Genomic DNA, 20,395 nt, shown 5'->3' on the forward strand with positions numbered 1-20,395 from the left:
ACGGCTTGTTTTATTGACTACCAGCCTTGTATCAGTCAACCTGAGCCTTTGTCCTTGTGAAATCATGCCAGAAAGCTGCTCGGGCCAGGGACAGATGTCTTTTGTTTCTGAACAGATGCAGCCTTGCTTTGTGCCTTTTCTTTCACGACCTCCTGGCTGGGGCTGCGCTGGCACCCTGACCCCGTAATTGCCGTGTCTGACATCTGCCGTGGCAGCACAGGGGACATCCCTTGCTGCTGTGGCCGCTGTGGCCTTACGTGTGCGCAGCACAGGGTGCATGTGTGTGTCCCTGAGTCTGTGTCTCAGGGTCTGTGGGTCTGTGTGCTCACGTCTCTTTCTGCCTTCCATGACTGCAGGAGGTGACATGCCCATGTCTGAAAGCTGTGACACCAGCGCCGAGGATGCAAAGCAGCAGGATGTGAGGCAGCACTGGAGCTGCTACAGCTGAGTCAGCGAGCCGCAGCTGCTCCCCTGCCTGTTTGTCTTACAGCAAGCTGTTGTCTGTGCTGCGAGCACCCCATGCTTGCTCAGGAAGTCAGAAAAGTCAGTAGAATGGTCTCAGCTCTCCCAGAGTAGAACAAAATATCAGAACTTAAATCTCTAGGCTGGATATTTCTGCTCTGAACTTTGCAAACCAAGCATTGCTCATATTAAAGACACAACAATAGAGACAGGATGAGAGAGTTGTGGTTTTTCAGCCTGCAGAGGAAAAGGCTCTGGTGAAACAACAGAGCAACCTTCCAGTACCAAAGGGAACCTGCAAGAGAGCTGAAGAGGGACTTTTTGCCAGGGCATTGAGTGATAGGACAAGGGGTGATGGCTTTACATTGACAAAGGGTGGATTTAGACTAGATATCATGAAGAAAATCTTTAAGGGTGGTGATACACTGGAACAAGTTTCCCAGAGAAATTGTAGATGCCACCATCCCTGAAAGTGTTCAAACCCAGGCTGGATGGGGCTTTAAGCAACCTGGCCTAGTGGAAGGTGGCCCTCCCCCTCCAGATGATCTTTAAGTTCTCTTCCAACCCAAACCATTCTATGATTTTACATGCTTTCATTCTAAGACCTCCCTGACATTCCTACAGCTCTCACTGTTGGAGACAAGGATAAAGACTTTTTATTCTGCTTCCCCACAGAATATTGCTTCTTTACCATCATTCAGAAAGAAACTCTCTGTCCACAACTCTTGAAAAATCCCTATCCAGTAGCCACTGTGGAATCAATCTGACATCTGACTGTGTCTAACTGACCTTGAGAATATTGCAGGTTGCTGAATCACCCAGATTTTCTGTCTTTGTAGACTGTTTCCCCACCTTTTAATTTGTGCCAGCAATAAGTAGTATAGCAACTAGAAAATAAGCCACTCCAAGGTTTATTTTTAATTTTTTACTTTTGCCAAACTCATTTTTAGCCAGATCAATTCCTTGAACCTCTCCACTGCCTGACAGCAGAACCAGTTGAGGTGAGAACAAGTGTTGACTGACTACCAGCTAGATTTGGATTGGCTTCAGCCGTGATGAAACAGCATCCTTCTTCAAGAAGGGAGGCCTCAACTAAGACATGACTCATGCAATGACCTGTAAGCTTTAAAAAAGATGTAGTGAGTGATAACATCAAAGCCTGAGGTAGAAAATAATGGTTCATAAAGTAAGGTGGTGTATTTCCTGAGTGACTGGTGTCTTGGTGGAGCGTGTAATACCTCTCCTTTTCATACATACCATTTGGTTTGTGGCTGAGGATTAAGCTATCTGATTTCTTACCACTGCCTGCTGTGGTGAACACTTGCTACACACACTTTCTGGATGGTGAAGCTATGAAGGTCACATCTATGAAACTCAAACAGAGAAATATCTCAAGACACTCCGAGGAAGAAAAGTTCCCAGTGAAATCTAAGCCAGCTACAATGCTCACGGAACTGGAGGGCAGAAGATCTGAGTCTACTTTGAAAGGGTGAGAAGAAAATAGCACTATTTTCATAGAAGAAGTACCTTAATGGGGTTTTAGTCATTGCAGGTATACCCCTGCAATTGTAAACTGTGGAGTGATTTAAAACTGTTGGGAAAAAATAATCAAAGAGATGTCCCCTGATGTCTAAGGTTCTCTTCTACATGTGGTAGTTATGGCTTTTGATGTTTGCTCTCACATCTTTAATTTATAGGGAAGTTTTTTGTAAGTTATGACATATAAGGACATGCAAAGGCAATCTCTGGCCCCTGGGGCATCAGAAATAACTTTTGTCTTGGAAAAAAAGAATCATTAGGCTGAAGTGCACAGGCTTATTCAGAGACCTCACTTACAGGGCAAACTCTTACCTGAAACAGTGAAAGCAGCAGTTTGAAAAATAGGATCACACCAATTTAACAATTTTTTCTCACTAAATTCAGAAGTAGTTACAACCCCAGCACAGTCACTGCACAAAACTGCTTTCTTCATCCAGCAGTTGAAGAGGAACATGTATTGCATCATCAGCATGGGGACCAGGGCCAGCAGATGAATGTGAGGGCTAGTCTCCAGTGAAACACTAAGCATCTCTCTCTTCCTCAGGCACTGACAGAGGCTTCATATCCCTCCCTCAAGACCAGCTATTGCTCTAAGATTATCTTTAATACACAACATCTTTCAAACAGACTAATCTTCCCCATTGTCTCGACTGCACAATAGAGCCTGCAAACAAGAAGTGCAAATGGGGACACTTCTGTGCTCTCTCCTCATCCCTCTTACGTGAACAGCCCAGAGACCAACAGGGAACAGTCTTAGATCATGGATTTAGTTTTTACACTGCAATAAAATTGCAGTCCAAATTGTAATAATATGACAGGAGAAAGATTCTGTGGGTATATTCATAGACTCCACAGACATTTCCTCAGAGATACTCTTTGACACTCAGGGCAAAAAGCTTCCTCCTCAGACAGAGGCTTTTCTATGTTTTCTAGATGACTTGTTGCAGAGGCTTTTCCTTGGCTTGCCACTTGGACTTCAGCTTTCAGGTTCAATTTCTTTCTTCAAGAAGCCCTCACCAAAACATTTGGTAGTGCTGGTTTCCCACCGTGGGAAAACCTGTCAGTGCCAGGCAAGAGGAAGCAATGTTTATAGTGTGCAACAATTGTGTGGCTCTCAGCCAAAATGAAGTGAGGTCCAAGGGTCATACATGTGCTGCTCTGCTGACTTCAGTATTCTGACTGAATACTAAACATTCCCAAAAGACAGCCATTGCTGTACAGATTTGTGTAGCACAGGTTCTTTGTTGGTGTTTCAAGGACTTTATTTTAAAAACTATTTTTCTATTTTTCCTTCAGTTGGTGGATGGTCAATTAAGTAGGATTTGGAGAAATCAGCAGTTTTTTGTTTGCAATCATTCATGCAGATCTTTCTCTGCCTTCAGTCTGAGCTGATTTGCAGAGACACACAACTAAAATAAACATAGCTCTAATGCTGCCTGGTTCAGAGGCGACTGAACATTTAGCTCTGGAAGTACTGCATGATTTTTAGGTAAAGCATAAATGCATACAAATTTATTTCATGTTTGAAAGAGATCCATCACCAGATGGGCCTGCCTTGGAGCTGAGGGCTGATAGAGTTAGACAGTGCTCTCACTTTTTTCCTGGGAGCAGCAGCAGCAATTTCAGTGGAAATACTCACAGAATAAACATTGAACCCTGAGCCTCATAATTTAGTCTTTTGGCTTAACTCCATTTCCTTGGCTTCTGCAAAGACTGTTTTGGAGAAAACACCCTGCAAATAGTTCCCCTGTCTGCCCTGCTGCTCATGTCATGCTTTTAGTCTTCAGCTCTGCCAATATCTCCCTTTGCATGGACAAACTGTAAAACCAGTTTGGGGAAGAGTTCAGCTTAAAAAAGGAGTGTGAAAATCTGGGGAGAAGGAGGGAAATAAGGAATATTGGCTTATGGGCTCCCCCAGCCCATTTAGAGTGGGATTTCAGCAGTCACTGTGTTAGCACTACCAAGTGGGGAGCCTGGAAAGGAGAAAGGAAAAGTGGGCAGAGATGGAGTGAGTTTGGCTGCTAAGCACAGCAGCTCATGGAGCCCTGATCTGGCCCAACAGGGACTGAGCTCCATAAGCCAGCTCTGATGCTACTGAAATACCCATCTGATCCTGCCACGTCGCAGGACAGCCTGAGAAGCAGATTTAAATCCCTGTGGGCCATGAAAAGAAGACCAAAAGTCCATAGCTTTGTGGGAGTGAAAGTAGAGGGTATGTTTCAGTGCTCTTTGGCTTTTATGATTAGATACTGATCTGAAGTCCACTGAGTTAATTTGAAAGGCTGAGTGCACTGTTCTTGATCAAGACTACAAATCAAATATTTTAAAGACTTCATCAATTCTTCCACTGACTACATAGCACTAAGAAAGATGACTGGGAAAAGATAGAAAAAGGCAAAATAGACACAGAAACAGCTGTACAGCATTGAAACAGAATGTTACTGAGAGATGTAGTTTATCATAATTAGTTGATCAACATGCTAGGCAAGGGATTTTTTTCTGTTCTGAACCAGTAGATGCACAGATGGGTCTATAATAGAACTGGCATGTGTGTAGATTTTTTTTTAAGGCTGCATAATTTTACAACCACTACTAACGTTTGTGAGTGTTGATATAATGGAAAAAGTACTCAAACTTCTGAGAATTGACATTGTCAAACTGGCTTCCTGCCCATGAGGTGACATTGAAATTGCAAGAGTCTTACTCTGGAGCAGCAGTAATGGCTACAGCCAGATTGTGCAGACCCACGAGCTGCTCTTATCATAGTAATAGCAGTAGGTCGCCTGTGACAAGCCTGTTCTGGAGGTGTCCTGCATAGGTGGCCACCTGCTTGGGTTGTTTGTGTCCACAGCCATAGAGGCCACTCCACAAATGTGCCTTCTGATTGTCAGTTCATGCATTTATTAAGTGCCCAGATATTCTAAGGCAATTTTGAGGAGGGGTCATTACTCCTTTCTTATCCACTTGTGAGCAATGAAGAAAATGAACAGAATGACATCATCAGTAATCAAAAAAGGAAAAGAAAGGTACATCAAGAAAAGTGTATTCTGCTTTTCTCCAGGGATAATGTAGGGAGTACATTTTGTTCTGAGATTTTCACAAGAAAGCAATTAACTATTGGAAAAAAATAACATGAGTCAAGATTTTAAAACTTATGTCTTAGAATTAAGATCAGAACTAGGGAAACCCACACAAACATGCTTTCAGAATTCCTCTAATGCTGTCAATTCAGCTGAATGACACCAGTTCACATGAAGCACAGGATGTCCCCATAGCAACTCAGCACCTTCAAAATGTTTATTTAGAAGCACAGCTAGTGCAGGAAAAGACTAGCTTTAAGTGATGTATGTGTCAGAGACTCATTACACTAAAAAAAGCTATTCCAGCATTTGATTATTTCTAAGAATGGTCCAAACTATGCTGCCAAAGTATTGGAGGATATGTCCTGATCCCTGGGATACAACCCAGTTGTGATATATGCCACTGCAGTCATACCTGTCAGTGTTTTAAAGGAAAGGCCCATATAATGCTAATCTGATCCAACTGCAAACTCAGCGCTTAAGCAGTAAAACTGGAGTTTTATTGGTCCTTATTACTTTGTAAGTCTTAAAATCTCTGACATGCAATATGACATCTAAAAGACTTCTTTTAAAAGAATAGCTCTTCTAGACAAGAAACTAATAGAGTAAAAACTAAGTAATAATTGAAGCAGCCATAGCCCAACTAACTACTAATCAAAAGCCTCTCTGAAGAGCTTCCTATTTCAGATGGATTCTGCTGATCCCTTTATTTGTTTGATTTTATCAGCAACACCAATGAACCAACAGCTCTAAGAGCTGATGCCATCACGTGCAGGCACTGACTTGGCACTACACCAATGTGAACCTTACTACTCAAAAATTAGTTGCAAATTCTGGCACATCAGGTCAACAAAGCCCACTGCCACCAAAAAATAACACTACAGAATTCAATCTCTCAAGCATCCAGCACAAAGAAAGCAATGCTGTGCTAGTAGAAACACAGATTTTTTTTTATTTTTTTTTGCAGTATGTTTGTCACTCAGATTATTGCCTCCTCAATTGCTGGTAGTTGAATTCCCATCTCATTAAAGCTTTTTGGAGGAAAATCCCTCAGAGAGAGCTGACTTTCCCTTTTTTTTTTTTTTTTTCATTTCTTTAGCTCCGTGGAAGGCCCACCCACAGTTTTGGCTGCCTATTGCAGCTCTCTGTTCTGTTTAAGTTCCTTTCTGTCTCAGTTATTTGCAGCTGACAACTAAAGCAAAATGTCTACAGAGCTTTTATTAATTAAAAAAAAAAAAACAGAAAAGAAAGAAAAATCTTTATTTCAATTCTAAGGCCAAATTTGGAAAGCTACAAACACTTAAAAAGACACTTTGTCTTTTTTGTTTGGTTGTTTCATTGTTTGGTTGTCTTTTTATTCTCTGTCCTATCTCCCTCCAAAATCATTAGCTAGGCTGGATAAACACAAGAAATACATCTTCACCTATAGCAGCAATTGTCATTTTTAGGTTTGTGAACAAGCATACATCACGATGCTTATCCTCAAGAAATGCCAGAGTGGTTCCCAGAGGGAAAGCGTTGCAGGCATGCTGAAGTTATTGCAGCATGAACCACAAGGGCTGCAGGACCACCTTTTTTGTATTATAAAATACATTTGTATAGAGTGGAGTTTTCATTTGAGTAACAAAGCCCTGTGAGAACTCATGAAACCACCTCCGTATCTCCATGAAAGGATATAACCAGAAACATCATCTGTCATCCAGGCTAACTTCTTCAGGTTCTGCTTGAAACTTAGACTCTGTAAGACTTCAACTGGCTTTTGTAAAACGTGTTTTCTGCCTCCAATTCCCCTTTTGGTAGTGACACATGCATTAATTGGCATCTCATTATAATACTGTTACTTCAGCTCTTATGGCACAGTTCTCTTTTAGCCCTTAAAAACACTTTTCACTGCACTGCCATTTTATCTCGCTTTATACAATTATAAAATAGCATCTGTATATACATCTGTTAAATATTATTATTATTGAAGTAAAAAATTCCCTGTAACACAAGCAATAAAATTTTTATAGAGAACATATTTATCTTTTGACACATTATTATATTGACTCATGAAAAATAGAAGTAATGTGCTCAATAATTATCCAATCTAACTTGAAGGGCGCTCTTTTCAGTTCCTTCCAGGAAGAAAGGATGTTGAATATTTGATATGTGTGATTAGTGAAATCTGCAGTGACCTCTTCCAGTATTCTGTACTGTTAACAATCATTGAACCTTTTAGAGGAAACGTAACAGGGGCTTTAAGAGTTGTCATGCATTTGATAGTTTCACAAAGCCATTGAGTTTCTTGAAAGGCAATGGGTAACTTAAACTTAAGAGGTAGTTTAACTACCACATGGCTAAAAGTCACCATCTGAAAAAAAAGGTCATGAGAAACCACTTGTGGGGATTGAATTCTGTGCCTGAGTGGGATTCCCTGGATACTACTTAATGCTTGTTAGAAAGAGACAACAGGAACCTCTCTGGCTTTACCTCCCATTCTCAGCATTAAAATTTCAAATTACTACAATAATCTACATTCTTCTATAGCTCAGCCCCTCAGCAATTATGATGGCTGCTAAAACCAATATAGAAACAGAGCCAAATGACAATGAGCTCTAGAGGCTTCACTTCCACAATGTCTGAGCCACAGGCTCTCTCCACCCAGACCCTAGAAGGCTAAGAGTGGACAGTGCTTGCAAACAGGATTTTATCTTGGGCCCTCTTCCAGTCCAAAAGGGTCAGTCAAAAAGAAATCAATGCTCACATGAACACAAGTGAAAAATCTGGCATCCCAGCTCAGCTGATGCTGCAGCAGATGATGAAATTCAGCCTCACAGAGCAAACTTGGGGATGGTACTGCACCCAGGACTTCCTTCTGCAGTAGCTATGCCAGCTCTAGAGAGCTTTGCAGTTTGGCTGTGAGGCACAGAGAGGGAGGCAGAAGTGTGCAGAAGGGAAAATTCCAGCTGTGGTTGTTTCCCCTTCCCTCCCTTCCTACCTCACAATAGCTTCACTGTCAGAAACAACAACAAACTGCGGGACTGCATTCATGCTGACCCCCAAGCGCAATTCCTGACAATTTCAACCCCTCAATGGAGGGATCATTTTCTTAAGCACATTTAACTACCTCCAAGCCTTTTTGCCTGTCTAAAAAAGCAGTATCAATTATTAATAAATGATAGTATATAATTAATAGCAGTACTTAGAAGCAGTCCTGCCTTGCAGGGCTCTGGCTACTAGCCAATCGAGCTTTACACTGAAGCACGCCAGGAAAATATTAGCATTATCCTATCATTTAAAGGATATTTCACCATATATTTCTCAAATAGCCATTTGACCACTGTCCATTTATTTTCAGAAGACTTCCCAAAGGCATGCCATGATAGCTGGCAGCACTGACTCCGTTTTTCAGAGGACAAAGCATGGGCAGGTAGAGCAGCTGGCCAGCAGCTCACTGGTGAAGCCAGGAACAGTAGCTGGGTTCATGAAGCTCTGTGTTTTACCAAGAAAGCCACAAGCAAAGGAGCACCTCACTAAAATAAGGGGAATATTGCCCTGGTAGAGTTTCCTACATAAGTATGTCAGTAATAGATTTTGGGTCCGAGGTCTGTTTGCTAACAACCTTTTTCAAGCACGAAACCCTTTTCAGAAGAATTCACTGAGAGGATTTGTAATTAATTATCAGCCTTCACAGCTTTTGGCATTAACTACTGCAGTTCTCAAAACTACAAAATAAATTGAATGCAGATAAGCAAGACCAGAGTCACAGATAATGAGAGAGCTCAGCAGAAGAAAAGAAGAGAATTAAATAGAAAAACATATTAAAAGACATTCAAATAATGTAATTGCCCATGAAAGAATGCCAGCAGTGGTCTTTATGGAATAGGAGTTGTACTTGGTGTGACATCAAGAAAGAGAAGGTTTATTTATGAACTTGATTTTGTTTGGAGAGTTTTAGTTTGACTTTTAGAATAGGTAAATCTGGGGCATAGGGCAGAACATCATATTATTTTCTGGAAGAAAGTCCCTTTTCAAGGTTTATAGGTATCAAAGCAGCTCATTATCCCTACAATTTGCCTCATATATCTATTCCCCAATACCTAAGAATAAGTAAGGGTCTGTTTCTACATATGGCAGAAAAAGGCAGCAAATCAGAGCAGAAAGGGAGGTGAGAGGACTATGCTGTATGGAGCAGCAGTACTCCAGGACTGGTCGATATGTTGGCATCGTTTTTAAATCTCTTTTGCCCTTTTGCTTCTCTCCCAGAGTGGAAGAGGGAACAATTTTGGCAGCACTGCATGGCCTGTCTGTATCATTCCACTTGTGTTTACTACTAGATTTTTCTTGGAAATTAAAAATATTTTAGAGCATCTCAGCAAATTCATCTGAGGCTTTTTACAGAGCATGTGGTAGACAAATTCTGACTCCTGCATAGCAATAGATGTGCAACAAGTTGTTTTGAAGTCAACTCTTGGATTTTTCAAAGCAGAAAACGCATTTCCCCTTCCTGCTGGGAGAATGGCTACACATTGCTGATCATTGTGACTTCTCACAGTGATCACTTCCAGAGGCAATAAAATAAGCTGCATTTCAGCATTTGTTGACAGTAAGGCTTTAACAGTCTCAGCTATAAGCAAGCAACACATTTTCTTTTCTGTCACAAGTGTGAATTTAAGTTGTAATATCTTAATAAACTCTTAATCATGTAGCTTTTTCTCTTACATTTCTCAAATGCTTTGAGCAGAAGACTTACCTCTGTTCTTCTACAACTGATCCAACTGGCTTTGAAGCTCCAAACACACTTGTCACCCCTGAAGCTTCATTTAACCACCCAGGCTCTTCCTACATGTCAAACAGATTTGAGCCCTGAGACAGATGTTATAAATTTTTGTAGATAATTTCCACTACAGCCAGATATGGCAAAACCCACTGTGTACTAGGACTAATCTTAGGAAGCTTCTTTCACATCAGCCTGAGCAGCTTGAATAAGCTCAGAGACATCTAAACAGTGCTGGGTTTTATATTTCAGGCTACAATGGAAAAGATGTTTCAGAAGTCCCAGATGCACTTCCCAATCCCTGGGGAATATCTGGGATTGGAGACTATCTGGGGTTACAGTGGGTGGAATGTCACATTTTCTCTCTTTGCTACATTGCAGAGTCTTTGTCTACTCTGAAATGTATGGTACTCACAAACTGCTTTTGCCAGAGGTTAAATACTTTTTATTCACAACACCACAAAGGCTTCTCTGTGCAACAGTGCCAGAAATATCTAGGAATCCTGCTTGGTTTCATTTATATCTCTCTGAATGTTCTGAGTGCTATATTTTCATATGTTGAGGATTTCTACAGAATTTATCAAGAGCCATAATGTTTTCCAGGAGAATCTCTGGCTTGCCTTTAAGAGTGAACAGCTCCATCCTCAGCTTACCATTTCTGCCAGGCTAGGATCAAATCCAGACACTCTTTCCATTTTTCTTTTAGTGGATCATCTACACTTAATCTTTGCCTCTGACAAACAGGATTAAGAAAACCCTCTATTTTTGTTCAAGGTCCCAAACCCATATATAAACACTGTAATTTACTACATAATGGCAGCTCTTTCAAGGCATAAATATAAGTAGCAATAACAATTGTGCCTTTTTTGAGAAGTTCTTCTTTCTGGAGGTAAAAATGCAGCCAAGGTGGGGTGTGTGTGACCTTCACATGCCTGAACTACACAATGCACTGAAAATTCTGCTGCAGAAGAGGGGATAAACAGTCCCATCTCTACTGGAAAATTGAATGAGATTAAACAAAACAGCAACAATTTCTCATCTGATCCCTTCTGCAAATAAGATTTGCTAAATTGCCTTGGAGATTTCAGAGGGCAAATTCACCTGCTGAGCTGCAGGAGTTAGAGCAGGGTTCAATCTGGTTTTGGTACAGTGAATGGCTTTTAAGCACTGCTGAGGTTACTGTGTACAAGGTAATGAGATGAAATCACAGATCAGGGAAAGCTTCACTTGCTAAGATGCTGTAAAAACAATAGAATATTCCTGAGAGTCTACTGCATTTTATTAGTTTAGCTGTTGAAAATAAACCAAATAAAAAATCCCGTATTATTTCCATGGAGATTTTAAACACATCAAGAATGGGGTTTCTGAAGTAAAATAGCTTGTTTTTAATTTAAGAAACAATAGAATTTTCTGCTCTAAGGACTTTTAAATAAAACACTTTCCTTTTTATTGAAAAATTCCTTTTTGGTAAAAACAAAAATCCTCCAACTGAGAAAGGGAGGGGAAAAGGTTTTGAAAAACTTCTTCAAATATTCTGTGGAAGCTTTGCCTTCTGGCACAGCCATGGAAGACTTTAAGACAGTATACATTGAATGCTTTAAAAAACATACATTTATATTTCCCTATTCTGACTCCCTTTACTGCTGAGCTTGCAGTAACAGTAGAATGAGGGGAGGAAAATTCCTGCAAAGTGTGTCTGTGCTCCTCATGGGCTGGCTTGGTCTCATCTCAGTCCCTGACACAGACTGAGCAGTCCCAGAAAGATTCTCAGGCACAGCACTGTGGTGTTCTTTCCCCCATGCTGAAGTAATGACAACTTGAATAAATAAGTTTTTCTCTATTCCCCTGCTGTTCCAGCAAAGAGCTGCAAACAGAACCTATTTATCTGAGTACTGTGTTGGAAGGGTGAACACAGACCTAAAGAAAAAGGGGCAGGGAAAAGGGCAATATTCTTTTGTTAGTTTGAAAGTTTGGGTGAACTCTGACGTATAGGAAGTACTTGTTATAATGATTTTTTTAGCAGATGAGGTTTTAACCTAAGGAACTTTAAATAGATGAAGAGCCTTATACGCAGTAAGTCCCCTCTGAATAATATTCCAGCAGGGAATATTTCACTGAGTCTCACAGAAATGAGCATAATAAGAGTTAAATTACTTCTGCTCCAACAGCAGATTTTTCTTAAAATAAATGCAATGAAAAGACCATCCCCTGAGTATAATTTCATACTCTAGAGCCAAAATCCTCTCTTATTTACACATAAATCTAGGGTCTTATTCACAGAGTACCAGTTGCCTTGACTCTTTTCCCAAGGCAAGCTCTCTCTACCACCCCAGGTACAACCCGACATCTGCAGTCAGGCTGTGGCTCTCAATAGACATATTCCAGAGATATATCAGGATAACCACATTCAGAGCTAAATTCTCATGCTTATGGCTAATGAAAGCCTGATGTTTATGTACCAGCAGAGGCCAGCAATATCTGAACATGGGGAGCTTAAATTACCACATTCTACAGTGTTCAGACTTCTTTCACAGCAATAAGGAGGGAAAAAAAGCACCATTTGAATCTGACTCAAGAAAGGCAAGGTTATAACTCATATTGCAAGGAGATACAGTGTGTGTGATGAACTGAAAATGTTATTAAAGAAGAACAGATTCTTGTTATGGTAGGCCAAGTGAGTGCTGGTTTCACTGGTACACTGTCAATTATATATTCACTTTTTCACATAATGAAAAAAAGTCTCGTGTAGTGTCTGCAAAAGGGGCTTGCACATTTGCATATAATGAAACCTGCAACGACAAATGTCAGCAGTACCATACACTGCTGCCATGAATAATTCATAACACAAAATAGTTGAGCTAAAAGCAGAGAAATAATCAAACTCGTTGATCTCCCCCACCCACTCCCAGCTCTCTACAGGCAGACAAAACCTTATTTTCTGAGCACTTCAAACCCAAATGGTTTCAGAATTCCATTTCAGATAGAGAAATGTATGGTCATGACCACTTCGGTTTTGAGATCAGTTCCGGTCTGGTCAGTCAAGCACTATCTGTCAGCTCATTTCTCTGTCTGTGGCACTACCTGGGACTCTATTTGGCAGAGGCCAGGATTTACCTGGTCATTTCCCTCCAAGAGCAGTCTTCATAGCAATAGAGCTCATGAGAGGAAATGTGGAGAGTCACCACTTCCTTCTGTATTTACTTTGGGCTCTAACATTTTTCCATGTCAGCTGGAAACCTCCTGGAATCCTGCTTTAGAGCAATAACCAAGGATGGAGAAGTAACCATCACGTTCTGCTTGTATTTATCCATGACATATTCTCAAACAATTCCAGCTGGGTGACTGAGCTGTATTTTTTGACAGCCTGGCAGGGCAGATGGTACCCAAAACCTGCCAGATCAGAAGTTAATGTTTCCCCACTGGCTATAGCAAGCACTGCAATTGCCTGAGATGAGGGTTTGTTTTGATAATCATTTGATTAAATAAGCAGATGCCTACTGACTTCAGAAGTCAATCAGCACAAGTTCCTGCAGAGGTGTCAGCATAACCAGCTTCCCCAGGGGAGAAAGAGAAATACCCCACAGCAAAGTAAGATACTGAGGAAAGTTGGGGGAGAATGGCATTGCTGGCCTGCAAGGATGGATAGAAGAGACTTCAGATTGAACAGTTCAATAAAATGTTTTTCTCCCTTGTTACATGCATTTAACCTGAAATTCAAAAAAAGTATGTCTTGGAGAAGGCAGTACTGATCTAATTTTCCATTGATAACACCTTGCTCTATCACACAAACAAGGAAGGTCACCATCACTCCACAGCTGCCTCTGAACTAGAACAGGAGGGATGTGTAATTTAGCTCATGGCCAAAGCACATTCAATTCATGGAAAGTTGTACACTTTTTAATTTGCATCATCTTACTCTGCTGGTTACCTCCATCACTTATGTTCCCCACCACACAGGTTTTTAATACATGTGCAAGCATGTATCTATTATGCACCTTTTAATTACTGGTTCACACTTCTAAATACCACCTGTGTCTTTTCCTGCACAAAAATCTACATTAGGAGTCCCAACAGGGTTTTAAAGCATGTTTCTTCCACACTGTTCCCTCTAACAGACTTCTTAATGATTTGATCATGTGCTGTTTAATACATGAAGACCTGGGCTTTTTCCTTCAGCAGAAAAGATGTCTGTAAATGCAGTATATTTTAAAATAAATTAATTTCTTTGTTTGGGTGTCACACTGAAACCTATTTGCTAACACCATATGCAGCACGTATCTGTGTAATTTTGTCCCACCTGAGCACTTTTTTCTATAGAATTAAAATTATGGGTCTAAGTGAAAAAGGATGAACAACAACACACATCACAAGGGTAGAAAAATTATTTATTTTTGAACAATCTCAGCAGATAATTTTAGGATAGAAATCCCATGAAGAGAAACATGAGTTTCAGATCTGGGAAGCCAAATCCCTTGGCCCAATGCAGACACAGGGTGAGACAGGGCTGTGGGCAGCAGGAGAAGGATGAGCCAGGAAGCCTTGCTTGCTTACACAAACATCATCACAGACCACATAACAGCAGCCTTTCTATATTAAAAAGCAACATTCTTATGCATGCATGTGCAAACACAATGGAGCACTGAGAGACTGTCTGCTCAATGGGCATTGCCATACTCTATACACGCATGCATGGGCAAAGCTAATGAAATGCAGAGAATTTGGCTTATTGTGTGACCAGTAAGAGTATATGCAAAGGAAACACATTTTTAAGACTGTTAATTCAGTCCTCTGAGAACTTGTTCCTTCCTGACACCAAAAAATACCAGTTCAGTAAAAAATTCAAGCTTAATGCCTAATTTTGTGCTTATGCTAACGTGCTGCCAGTCCAGTTACAACCAGAACCAAATTTTCAGATGATATTTGAAGTTTTTCTCAATGAGGATCTTTGTTTCTGTCAAATATGTTTCTACTGTCTCTTGCTGAGGTCAAATACCTCTGTAAAAATGCTACAAAAATTGTTGGATTTTGTTGTTTGTGGTTTTTTTTCCAGTGAAGAAAATAAAATACTTTTATTCTTGAAAAATTACTGAACTTTCAGAGAAAAAATCTGTTGATGAACTAAGAACAAGTGTGAGAAGTATGATTCAAAGAAGGAAATGCTGGATTGGACTATAAGACCATGAAATAATGCTTAGCAAGCAACTGAAAACTTGCATCCTCCCAGATGTCAAAACAAACTGGCCCAGAACAGAAAATTCATTACCCACATTTCAGCAAATAACACTTTAACCAATCCTGATTTTCAAACTCTACGTTCTCTTTCACTACAAGATTTTTAAAAAAATAAGTAACAGCAAGGAACAAAAATATTACAAAAAATTGCTTTAAATCAGGAAAAAATACAATTCAATACACAGCATAACACTAAGGATCTTGAATAATTTGATCTTTTAGTATAGTTCTAGCATTCTGCTCTGCAGCAATTAACATTGGCCATACATCTGCAAGACAGAAAGATCTCTGGAGAGGACTGATATATTTTGAGGACACCCTCATTGCTTCAGAGCTTGGGATTGAATACTGTGAGCCTCAGTTCTGCCCACTGCAATTTGCAAACCAACTCTTTATAGAAAATGTTTTACTTGCAATGGGGCTCCCAAAATGTGTTATGTGTAGTTCCAAAGGGAGACAGGCTCCTTCAAAGTGGCAAACAGTCTGACAGTGGAGTCTGCATCACCACTCTGCTGCCACCGATAATGTATTTGCACATGTAGCTCACTTGAAAGCTGCTTGCCTTTTACTCTGATTTTTTTTCTTATGCAAACAAGTTGTAACAAGTTCAGTACTAACAAAAAAGGGATTGAATAGAGGTGGAACCCAAAAAATGCTCAAAACCACCAACTACCTTATGTTGCACCTCCTTGCAACTGTACTTTCAAATCAACATGGACAGGAAACTAATTTGAGAGAGAACAGCAGAGTTGCATCAGCTTCTAATCACTTTGAGTTTTGCTGTCTGTAAAGGCAGATATGTATGGCTCTAAGAGCATTGGATCAGAAAGCCAGAGCTTGAAACTCAATTACTCTAAATCCCACTATTCCAGGGTGATAATTCATAACGTGTTTCATGTCAGGAAGTAAATTGGTTGCTGCATAGTACTTAAAAAAATTTTAAGATCAGAAATGATGCAGTGAAGGGCTATTCATAAAACTGTCTATTCTAGTTAAACAAATGTAACAGCTGAGAAAAAAAAACCAGGGGCAGTTAAGACCAGGCTGGTGTTGTCTTATGCTGCAGAATCTTCTCCAGCCCTGTTTTATCTTGGAAGAATATTACATGCCTACCTGAGGACAGATGCAGGCCAGCAATGTCTCTACCCTGGCTTTTTGTCAACCTCCATTCTCACCCAGTGCAGCAGCACCAAAGTAAAAGTCTCATAAATATGTAATGTGAAAAATAGTCTACTCTGATGCAGCCTATCATGCTGCCATGACCTGGTGGGGTCAAAGGTTGTCATTCCACCTCACTGACTTCGAGGGCAGGATTTGGAAGCAGGGCTGCTAGAATGACTGTGAACAACTGGATGGTTTTGCTAATGCAAACTTAAAAAGCAAACAAGAATCCCCAAGATAGGTCTTTCATTCAGCCTGTAGAGCCACAGAGAATGCTCTTAAATTACTGCAGCTGGTTAAGCAAGTTAGGATGCACCAGGAATAGCTCCCCAAAGGAGAAACCCAGAAAAGCATTTATAACAGGGTTCCTGAACATTGGCAATGAACCATCAGGGCCTTTCAGAGAGGTGGATGTATCATGTCTGCCTCTACCTTGCATTATCCATTTTTCAAACTAATGAGAACAACAGAGCTCCTCGAGGCAGAGTAATTTAGGACAACACTATACCTTTTAAGAAAATACACGTTCCCAAATGTTGCAAAAATAGCTCAAACATCTGGACAGATCTTGTACCTTGAAAGTCAGCAAACTGGAGTGGCCTCTTGAACTTTATTTAAGGATGCTTTCTACTTGCAGGTGAGCTGGTCAGGCTTTTTCATCATATTAGATCAGCACAAGCTTTGGCAGTTCTTATTTTAAAAGCTTTTCCTGATACGAGTTTTAAATCCTGTATTTTGTTTTGCTTGGTGGAGTAAAACATCTCATCTTCTCATCCTCACCTAAAACTCCCCTGATACCAAAAAGGTTTATTCAATTTCTACTGTAATTGTGAGCTTTTAGTAGAAAGGCACTGTAACTGTGAACCTTAGGCAGAGAAGTCACTTTGCCTGCAGACCTTTATCAGAGAAGCAAGGCATGCAGAAATTGTTCTCCAAGTGAGGTTTTTAGAAGAAAAAGAGGACACATTTGGCTCAGCTACAGCCAAATGCAGCTAGTGCCAAAACAAGTTTAGGGACTGAGTTTAGGAACTTGGGGAACTGGGGAGGGTTTTTATGGTAATAAACAAATTATAATATGCATGTAGTGGCCGTATATTAGCAACACACTTGTAGAAATCAGGGGGCATGTTAGGATGAGTGATCTCCCATGCCTTTCAGGCACCTAAATAGATGATGTCCTCTTTAACACAGAAAATTAAGTGTAAAGAGATCTTATTTTGGTTTTCGGAGATTTGGTAACAGTGACAGGTAGCTGGTTACTAAGCTATGCTCTGTACTTTACATTTTCAGAGTGAGCCTGTTTTCAAGCCTCTCCATCAATAACAAGGGAGGGAGTAATTCTGGTAATAACAGGAGTTTTTAGGCTGACAGTAAATCTGATTTTAGATACTTCAACAGAAAAAAAAAAAAAGATCTCACCCTTGTACGGTTATTTTCATAAAACTCACTTGGATATCAAAATGTCCCTCTCTGTTGGAGGCTTAAATTCCCAAGGTCGCTGCCACAAATCATAGAATGTGATTTAGAATCATAGATAGTTCCAACTCTCCTGCCACAGAAAGGGATGCCACTCACTAGAATAGGTTGCTCAGGATCCCCTTCAACCTGGCCTGGAACACTTCCAGCAATGGGGCACCCACAACTTCTGTAGGCAACCTGCTCCAGTGCCTCACCATATCTTGAGTAAAGAGCATCTTCCTAAGCAGCAGGATCTGGAAGCCGAGAGGTTGGCTGGTTGGTTTTTCATGCCATGAAAGAAGCAAATTCAACCATGCACATTTAGGCATTTTCAGGTTTTTATGAGTAAGCTCTGAATTAAAGGTATATTTGTGATGCAGGCAGTATCACATAATAGCTGTCAAAACGAAATTATTTTCTGCAGGACTTTCTTAATGGAGCATGACAACCACATTGACCAATGGGGAAGATTCAGGTGAAAGTCTTGAGTTTTTTTTTAAAAAAGCCCTTTTCTTAATAATTATGTGGAGTTGTAACATCTTATACAAAGCCCATTCTGACATAATGAGAGCTTGTCTTTTTCAGGTTTAAAAATCTCTTTTGTTCTTTGGAAGTCTGCTTATTTGTCTCCTGTGATAGGCATGCAAAACCCCTCAGCAGTGCTAATCTGATCAGAAACACAAGAGATGCCAAACCACAGTGGATGGTCCATCCTAAATATTTTCAAAATCACTTTCAGTTGTATCTCACAAGAGACACTGTAACAACAACACAAAAAAACCTTGAAGGCTGAAATCAGAATTCATCCCCACAAAAGGCTACTTCCTTTAGAGATGCATGGTAGAAATTCTAGAAAAGACTTTTTTTGAAACATAACAGAGATTATGGTTTTGGATCAGTGAGAGGAGCTTATCATCTTACTACTCCTTACCCTATATATCTTTAGCTGGTGTGCTTGCCTATGAAATTTGAACATACAGTGATGATCTGTGGGAGTCCATCTAGAAAAAGGTCACATTTCTTGTTTGCTTTTACTGGATGATTTTGGAGAAGGCTCATCACATAGCCGGATTGGACCCTTGGATAATTTAATGTGTTACAGTAAAACAAACTGCTGAGCCTTATTTTCCATCATTTTTCATTCATGTCATTCATGTCATTAAAAACGTGTTTAAATGTTCCAGATGCATTGCAGAGCAAAGGAGTTTCAAGAACCAGATGTTCATCACAGCTCTTCCCAGCAGTGTTGATGGCAGCAGTTTTCCTGGTGGTACCTTACTTGTTCTCAGTCTCATTTCAGATCACACACACAGAAACTTCTTTCTCTTTGGCTGTAGAGATTTTTTCCTCCTCTTCCAATATTTTTCTCTTAGGAGTATCTTAATTTGGCAACATATGAAGGGAGATGTCTTAAGTCATTATGAAGGGGCAGAACTAATTAAACTAACATGCAATAAGTGGTATTAAAAATTCAAAGGCTGCTTTATGACTTATTTCAGTAGACGTTAATTCCAAATTCTACTAGCAAAAGGCTAAAATTATCAAACACATGCCCAGCTGAGTAGTAAGAATCATTATGACCTACCTAATAAGGATTTATGCTGCACTGACTGGAATGTAACAAATCCCAAACACATGGAGGCCATATACTTGAAGAGGAGGGATGTGAATCCTTCCAGGCACATATATGCCAGAGATGAATGCAGGTGCTAGTATATGCATACAAACAAATTTGTCCCACTTTCCCCATTCTGCCATTGGCAACAATGCCCAGATCCAAAACCACAACAAATTACAAAGCACAATTATGACTCTCTAAAAATCTCTGTGCTGGAAGTATTACTGCAAGTCATGTTGCTAAAATAAAGAAAATAACTAGAAAATGTTAGATTTTCTTTCTCTATTTTTTTTCTTTAACAGAACAGCTTGCTTATTTAGTATTATTATTAACCCTGTTTATTATTCATTCCTCTCTAAAACCATTTATTTTGAACTAAGCAAAAGATCACCAGACCAGGAGAAAGGCTCCATAAATAAGAAGAATGGGACAGAAGAGAGCCCTTCTAGATGCGAAGCATCTGCTGCTCCCAGGGAGGTATGTGGGTTTGGGATCGTGTTCATGGATAGCCTCAGAAAGCCCTGGGAGTTAGGTTGCAGGATAAACACATATATCCAAATCAGATGCAGTCTTGCTTCTCCCTCATCACTCAAACCCAAACATTGTGTTATGATTTAAAGTCCCTACAAAACATTTCTACTACCCTTGGTATTATACCAAGGAAATATCGTATCTTCTGGTATCTCTTCACAAAAACTACTACAAACAAACACAAACAAAACAACAATAACAAAACAACCCCCCAAAAATAACAACAAAACCCAAATGCAAAAGAACAAATCCATTTGCTTATGAATAAATAATATTTTTTTCTTAAATGTTGTGCTTGCAATGGGGGACTGTATTTACTGCTTCACAGGTGTCATGTAATACAGGCTAGTTTGGGCAGCTTTAACCTGTCTTCCACAGTTTGCCTAAAACTCAGATCCCCCATTTGCCTAAAGCTTACTAATTATTAACTGCTAAAGAAGGCAGGTTTTAAAAGATGTTGATCTGATCTATACTAATGGGACGTTTTGCTGGAGTAACCATTACAGCCAAAGCATCCAGCAAAGCATCCCTTGTGTTGATGTAATTTGGGAGCAG

General features: G+C 40.0%; 1 protein-coding gene across 1 annotated transcript in view; it reads right to left on the reverse strand.

Moving 5' to 3' along the window:
• Window positions 1-235: 235 nt before the first annotated feature.
• The window catches only part of LOC110472824 (endogenous retrovirus group K member 8 Gag polyprotein-like), a 399,368-nt gene continuing 379,208 nt past the window's right edge, over window positions 236-20,395 (reverse strand). Inside the window, exon 8 of the transcript XR_014953330.1 lies at window positions 236-19,070. The gene's annotated coding sequence lies outside the window, so the exon portion shown is untranslated. The remainder of the gene's footprint in view (window positions 19,071-20,395) is intronic.

The sequence above is a fragment of the Lonchura striata genome, chromosome 2, assembly GCF_050655825.1.
Source record: "Lonchura striata isolate lonStrDom1 chromosome 2, ASM5065582v1, whole genome shotgun sequence".
Lineage (NCBI taxonomy): Eukaryota > Metazoa > Chordata > Aves > Passeriformes > Estrildidae > Lonchura > Lonchura striata.